The sequence below is a fragment of the Felis catus genome, chromosome C1 (genome assembly GCF_018350175.1).
Source record: "Felis catus isolate Fca126 chromosome C1, F.catus_Fca126_mat1.0, whole genome shotgun sequence".
NCBI classification, from domain to species: Eukaryota; Metazoa; Chordata; class Mammalia; order Carnivora; family Felidae; genus Felis; species Felis catus.
Genome location: NC_058375.1, coordinates 73,592,023 through 73,598,939, shown reverse-complemented (window position 1 = coordinate 73,598,939; position 6,917 = coordinate 73,592,023). Strand labels below are relative to the sequence as shown.

At 39.9% G+C, this 6,917-nt stretch overlaps 1 long non-coding RNA gene across 2 annotated transcripts; it reads left to right on the top strand.

The window, feature by feature from the left end:
- The first annotated feature begins 311 nt into the window (after positions 1 to 311).
- Positions 312 to 2,848, top strand: LOC109503107. Of its 2 annotated transcripts, none has more exons than XR_006583756.1 (4): positions 312 to 792; positions 883 to 987; positions 1,123 to 1,215; positions 2,472 to 2,848. It is a non-coding gene; the product is annotated as an uncharacterized LOC109503107 (long non-coding RNA). The 2 variants fall into 2 exon arrangements; XR_006583755.1 differs by having other exon boundaries at positions 335 to 792; positions 2,496 to 2,847.
- The last annotated feature ends 4,069 nt before the right edge of the window (positions 2,849 to 6,917 follow it).

The following is a 6,917-nucleotide window of genomic DNA, read 5'->3' as shown; positions in this document are numbered from 1 at the left end:
TAAATTCATTAAAAATTTTGGTTTATCACTAAGTAAAGCTTGCTGTTAAATAATTGCTGATATTGTCATCTCTTTTTCTTCTCAAAATCTCTGTTAATATTATAACCTAAAATGGTAACTTTTTTAAAAAAAGATTTTATTTTTTAAGTAATCTCTACACCTGACAGTGCCCTTGAACTCACCACCCTGAGATCAAAAGTCACATGCTCCACCAACTGAGCCAGTCAGGCATCCCTAAAATGGCAACTTTTTTTTTTCTATTAATACAATTGATAGAATTAATTGTTAGCTGTCTTTCTGTCTGGTCTTCACATTATTCTCTCCCCATGCTTCACAACTATAGTTCATAAACACATCTTAAGCACATTGTAGCCTCCTCAACCACAACCTTAATCATGTACTCCTCGTCAAAATCCTCTGGCTGAGCAAAACCTAAATACCTTAGCTGACATTCCAGAACTTTCACAAGGTTCCGTCCCCCTTGCTAACAAACCTTGTCCTTCCTTGCTACATTCTGTGCTTACCTCGCTGACCCACCCACCAAGCACGGCACACTGCAGCCTCCCTCTTCTTGGCCACAACATTCTCTCAGTCTCACTTCTCCACCAGCCTAACTCCTATTCTTTATCTTCAAAAGTCAGAGCACTGTAGCCCCCTCATCCGCGGGGGAATACATTCCAGGACTTCCGATGGATGCCTGAAACCACGGTACCAAACCCTGAATATACCATGGTCCCCCCCCCCCCCATACATACATACCTACGGTGAAGTTTCACTTATAAATTCGGCACGGTAAGAGATTAACAACAATAACTAATTATGAAATAAGACGGTTTTAACAATGTGCTGTAATAAAAATTATGGGACTATGGTCTCTTTCAGAGTATCCTACTCTACTCACTCTTCTTGTGATGACGTGAGCTAGTTAAATGCCTGCCCGCCTGATGAGATGAAGCGAGGTGACGGACGTGGGCTTTGGGACGCAGGGTAGGTTACTATTGACCTTCTGACATCGGGTGGGGAGTGAGGATCATCTTCTTCTGGACAGGGGCTGACCACAGGTAACTGAAACCAGGGAAAGCGAGACCGCAGTTAAAGGGGAGACCACTGTATGTTTTACAGGCTTGAGCTGCCTCCATGAGCCTCCAGATCTACAGAGAGCTCCTGACCTATGAAACCATGATCCTGAAGGCTGGCCTCAGACGTGGAACTTAGGTACTGACATGTGACCTACTCTCTCTTGCCTCTTAACTTTTTCTGCATATATTTTCAACTCCGCTGGGTAATGAGTATATTGAGGGAAGGAATCTTATATTTGTTTGCATTCCCTCCACCACTGAGCCCAAAACTGTGGCGGCTTTTCAACATATATTTAACTTTTTCTCAATTTCTGATGCTCTCCTCACATGTCCAAGAGCATTAGGAATAACAGTCCTCTACTTTAAACCACTTAACTATTCCCCCTGTAATTCAGGACAGGTTTGAGCTCTGAAGACAGTGGCGTTCTAGTTAAGAACCAGAGTGGAGTTTTAGTTAAGAAAGTTCTCTTCTGAGAATTGATTCCTTCACAGAGTGTTGGGTTCTGGGTTGACTTAGAGAAGGAGAGGACAGAATAGAAAAGGCAGTAGTCTCCTAAACGGATCTTTCAGTGTCACTTCATTGTTTACTTTGAGGTGGTCTTATACCCAAGAGAACAGATACATCCATATTCAGATTCAAATTCAAAAAGCCTAGAGCTTTCGAACAGGGAGCTCTGGTTCATGAGGGTGTCCTGACCACCGGTATCTGCTTCCCCTTCCTCCAAAGGTCCTAGGGAAGTTAGGGAAAAGAGATGTTTTAAAATAACGAAACCAAACCTATTCAGGAAAAGTGGGATTGCCATGTCAACAGGCTAGAAATGGAGGAATTCATGGAAGACAGCACATGGGACTGGGGTGACAGAGAAATGAAAAGTGAAGAAAACAGCAAGGAAATCCTGGACAAGTTCCAAGTTCAGAGGCAACACATGCAGAGCTGGAGGGGGGGAGAGGGAGGTGGCGGGTGGGGAGTGAGAAATCATAAGAGCAATTAATTAAAAGAACTACATTTGGAACAGCGGAACCAATGAGGCAACGCACTCCCCACACCCTATGCTTGCAGATCAGCTAACAATTAATAGCTTTTGCGTTCTGGGTGAAGCCTAGAGAATTATTCCCTGGAGAAGAAGCAGCGTCCTTTACTGGGGCTGGGCATTGAGGTAGAAGCAGGGCAGAGCCAGAGACAATTCTGGACTTCTGTAACAGCTGCCAGGGAGAAAACTAAAGCAAAGCCGCTCTGCCTTCAGCAGGAGAACCAGTCATCCTGGGTTTCCCAGTACGTTCCAGTTTACGTTATAATCCCCACACAATCATTAATAAGCAGTTTTCCTTTTATGCTCAGAAAGTCTCGGGTTTTTTGTCGTTGGTGGTTTTTTGTTTGTTTGCTTGTTACAGGGAAAGTTTGGTTCTATTTGCAAGGTGAGAGAGTGAAGGCAGACTGAGAAACAACGTGTGGACCCACCGAAGAGAGCAGGAGGCATGGATGGCAAAGCCCAGAGGAGGTGACGAGGGAAAAGACCCAGATTTGAGGGAGAGAGTGGCCACAGGCGGAGACAAAGGGAAGAAGCCTAGAGTATAGGACAACTAGTCTGAGATTTCCTGCAGACCCCAGCTGGAAGTGAAGCCTGGCCCAGAAGTCTCCAGATAAAACATAGGTTTTATTCTCTGCTTCAGATTCTGTGTCTCCCTCTCTCTCTGCCCACCCCCACTCACGCTCTCCCTCTCTCTCTCAAAAATAAATAAACATTAAAAAAAATATTTTTAACGTAGGTTTTATTCTTATTCAGGTATGATGGGATCAACAAATCAGGAGATGGCCAGATGCAAGGAACTTTGCCTCTCTTGCTCCCAGTCCCCAAATAGCCAGAGATTCCAGGTTCCAGAAGTTCTGCAGCATCATATCCTTGTTCCGGCCCCTCAGAGCTGGGTCCAGCTGCTGCCCCTCTTCCTGGGAGAAGTCCACAGCCACATCTGGAAGTGTCACCAATTCCGGGGCCTCATCATCCAATGGCTGGGCAGCCCATGGTGGCTAGGGACAGGTAGCCAAGTGTACCAAATGTCTCCATTATTACTCCATTGAATGATAAATTATGTAGTCATCTTATCCATGAGCGAAATATACACTGAAGCCATGTTTCTCAAACCAGAACCCAGGCACCAGCATGAAGACAATCCTCCCCAGACTGGTCTGGCTGTGCAAATCACCATCTGTGCAGAGGGCTCTGATGTCATTTGGGCAACACAAGACATGGATGCCATGATTAAAAACACAAATGCAAATGGAGGTTCTGATCCTGCTTGCCAAACTAGATATTCCAGAATCGACAACTGATATTTTAAAAGATTATCGTTAAAATGAAAACCAAATTTGAAAATTATCTTAAAGGACTCATGAACTCCTAAGAATATATAGGGAGACACATTCTTTTTTTTTAATGTTTATTTAAATTTTAGTTACTTAACATCCAGTACAGTATTGGTTTCAGGGGTAGAATTCAGGGATTCATCAGTTACGTACAACACCCAGTGCTCATCATAACAAGTGCCCTCCTTAGTACCCATCACCCATTTAGCCCATCCCCGCCCATTCACTTCCCTCTATCAACCCTCAGTTTATTCTCTATCATTAAGAGTCTTTTGTGGTTTGTTTCCCTCTCTCTTCTTTTTTTACCCTCTTCCCATATATTCATTTGTTCTGTTTCTTAAATTCCACATATGAGTGAAATCATATGGTATTTGTCTTTCTCTGATTGGCTTATTTCACTTAGCGTAATACATTCTAGCTCCATCCAGGTCTTTGCAAATGGCAAGATTTCTTTCTTTTTTTGGTGGCTGAGTAATATTCCATTGTATATATATATACATCTTCTTTATCTATTTATCAGTAGATGGACATTTGAGCTCTCTCCATAGTTTGGCTATTGTTAATAATGCTGCTATAAACATCAGGGTGCATGTACCCTTTTGAATCTGTGTTTTTGTATCCTTTGGGTAAATACCCAGTAGCGTAATTACTGGATCCTAAGGTAGTTCTATTTTTATTTTTTGAGGAAACTTTGTACTGTTATATGGAGATACATTCTAAGGATTATTAAATATTTAAGGAAATTACAAAAAAAAATAGAGGGAACAATTTGCCTCACAGAGAACAGTGATTATTCGGAAAATAAAAGATGTCTTTATATAAATATTCAACTACTTTCAGAAAAAATTCAAGAGAATAATGTTTCCAATAACCAAAACAACGTGCCGTTTTTCTTAAAGTGCTCAGAGAACAAAATAAGAGTTCTTGAAATAGAAATACATAATGTCTATATCAGAAATCCACTGGGTAATCTGCCTAATTGAATGTGTTATAGATGACAAATGGAGATCTAGAAAACTCCACGAAATCTCTCAAAATAAGACAAGATGTCAAATATGAGCAGAGAGAAGAAATTGAAGAGATCAGTAACTGGCTAGTGGGAATTCTAGAAGCATAAGGAAGAGCCTACAGAAAGGAGGAAATAACCAAAGATGTAATACAAGAAAAGTTTTCTAAACTGAGGAGAAGACATGAGTCTTTAGATTTAAAAAGCACACTAAGTGGTGAGCAGTATGCATGAGAGAAAAGAAAAACCTATTATGAGATACATTCTAGTGAAATTTCAGAAATCCAAAGATAAAGAGAAAATCTCAGATTCCCAGAGACAAAAAAATAGGCTATCACAACAGAATAAAGATTGGATTGCCATTAGATATCTCATCAACAACACTTGATGTTAGAAGGCAAATGCCTTCAAAGACAGTAATGCCTTCAAAGTTCTAACAAAAAACGTTTCAAACCTAAAGTTCTATAACCAACCAAAGTATAAACATAGAGTGGGGGCAAAATAAAGATTTGCAGAAATGCAGAGGCTGCAAAGCTTGCTCCATGAATTCTATGTGAAAAATAACTACTCAAGATATGTTGCAGAAAAACAAACAAAAAGTCAAAATACAAGGCTACAGGAGATAAAAGAAGGAGTGCAGTTGAACCAGAAGAAGTGAATAAAGCTAAAAAGACACTTTAAAAGAATCAATTTGGGGGCATCTGGGTGGCTCAGTCAGCTAAGCATCTGACTTTGGCTCAGGTCATAGTCTCGCTGTTCATGAGTTTGAGCCCCGTGTCAGGCTCTGTGCTGACAGCTTGGAGCCTGGAACCTGTTTCAGATTCTGTGTCTCCCTCTCTCTCTGCCCCTCCCCTGCTCACTCTCTTTGTCTCTGTCAAAAATAAATAAACATTTAAATTAAAAAGAAAAAAGAATCAATTTGACTTTAACACACTAAGAAAATTCTCTTTTGAAGGAAATAGGCTCGCAATCCAGAGTTAGTTTGTGGCCCTTTAGGTCAAACCACAGACTTCTTGGTTTGCAGTAAATATTATTTGCACAATCATAGGACTATGTTTGTTGGTTTTTAATTTTTTAATCAAATTACAAACTAAGCACAGAAAACATTATAATCACAAAACAAAATGCAAATATAAATTTTAACAAGGTGAAAATACTATAATTAAAACTGGAAGAAAAGAGAAGAGCTACAAAAGAGTATAAGGAAGCCAGTGTCATTTTTTCATAGCAGGAAATAAATAGAAATCTAATTTCAATAAATCAAGAGGCAGAGGTTTGAATATATATTAATTAAAATTACAAAGTGCTCTAGGTAATAACTAAATATAACTAACAAAATCTGAGAATGAAGTGGATGAGAGGAAGTGAATAGCGCTGCAATTGCCCTGAATACTTCATATTCCGTATCAAGGGGTCAATAGGTGTCACTCCCAGTGACCAATCAATAGTAGAAACACACCGTTTAAAGTTCTAAATCATAGCTATGATAAGAGTTAAAAACAGAAACGTCTAACGGTGATTACCTAGGAGTGACTCGTTTTAAATTACTCCGCTTTTTACTATTCTTCCCATGTGCTCGTATGACTTTGCTAATTTAAAATAACCAGTTTAAAAGCTCTGGCTATGTGCCCTTCACAATGCACAGAGACCAAAAGAAAGTATCTCTTTTTGAAATACTGTTTTGCAAAGATTAGCCCATCCATCAAATTGGAATTATTCATTTTAGCTACAAGGAAAGATCGTCGCTGTCTGAACAGCCTGCTCTCAGTGGGTCGTGTGGCAGAATGAAAGCATTTGGAAGGCTCAGACCCCTTTCCATAGCCAGCTCATGTCCAGTAGCCTTCCATATTAATGTAGTGACAGGGACAATCACGAGCTACAGGATGGGTCTCCTGGTGAGAACCATCTGAAAGGTGTTGCATTCTTATGCAGGCATTATCACACTGGAGTAGATATGGACAAGATTATTATCCTCATGTTATACACCAAGAAATACCAAGAAATAATGGACGTGTCCAAAACTTAAACCCTGGTATCCTTATTCCAGCACATTTCTTCTCAGTCTCTCCAAGGGGAGGAAAAAACTTTTTACAGTGCTCAAGACAAGGAAATGGAAAGGCTACAGCATCTATTTACTGGATGGCAGTGAAGTTGATGAGAAAGCCGTCAACCTCCACCACCTATGTGTTTCCAAGCCATTAGAAATTCAAACAACCAAAGTTTGGAAGGGAACAATAAAATAGTTCCCTTTCTCAGTCTAATAGCTTGATCTCAACAATGACTTCAAAAACCAAAATATTCTCCTGTAATTTAAAGTGACCTTAGACAAAGTATCTATTACACCCCTTTTTGTCCAGTGAAATGAAAACATATTTTTAGACATAAACAGTTTATAATTATTCATAGGCCAATTATGTAGCTGGTGCATTATCCATACCTTTTGCAATTTTTTTATCTTATGTAATGTTTT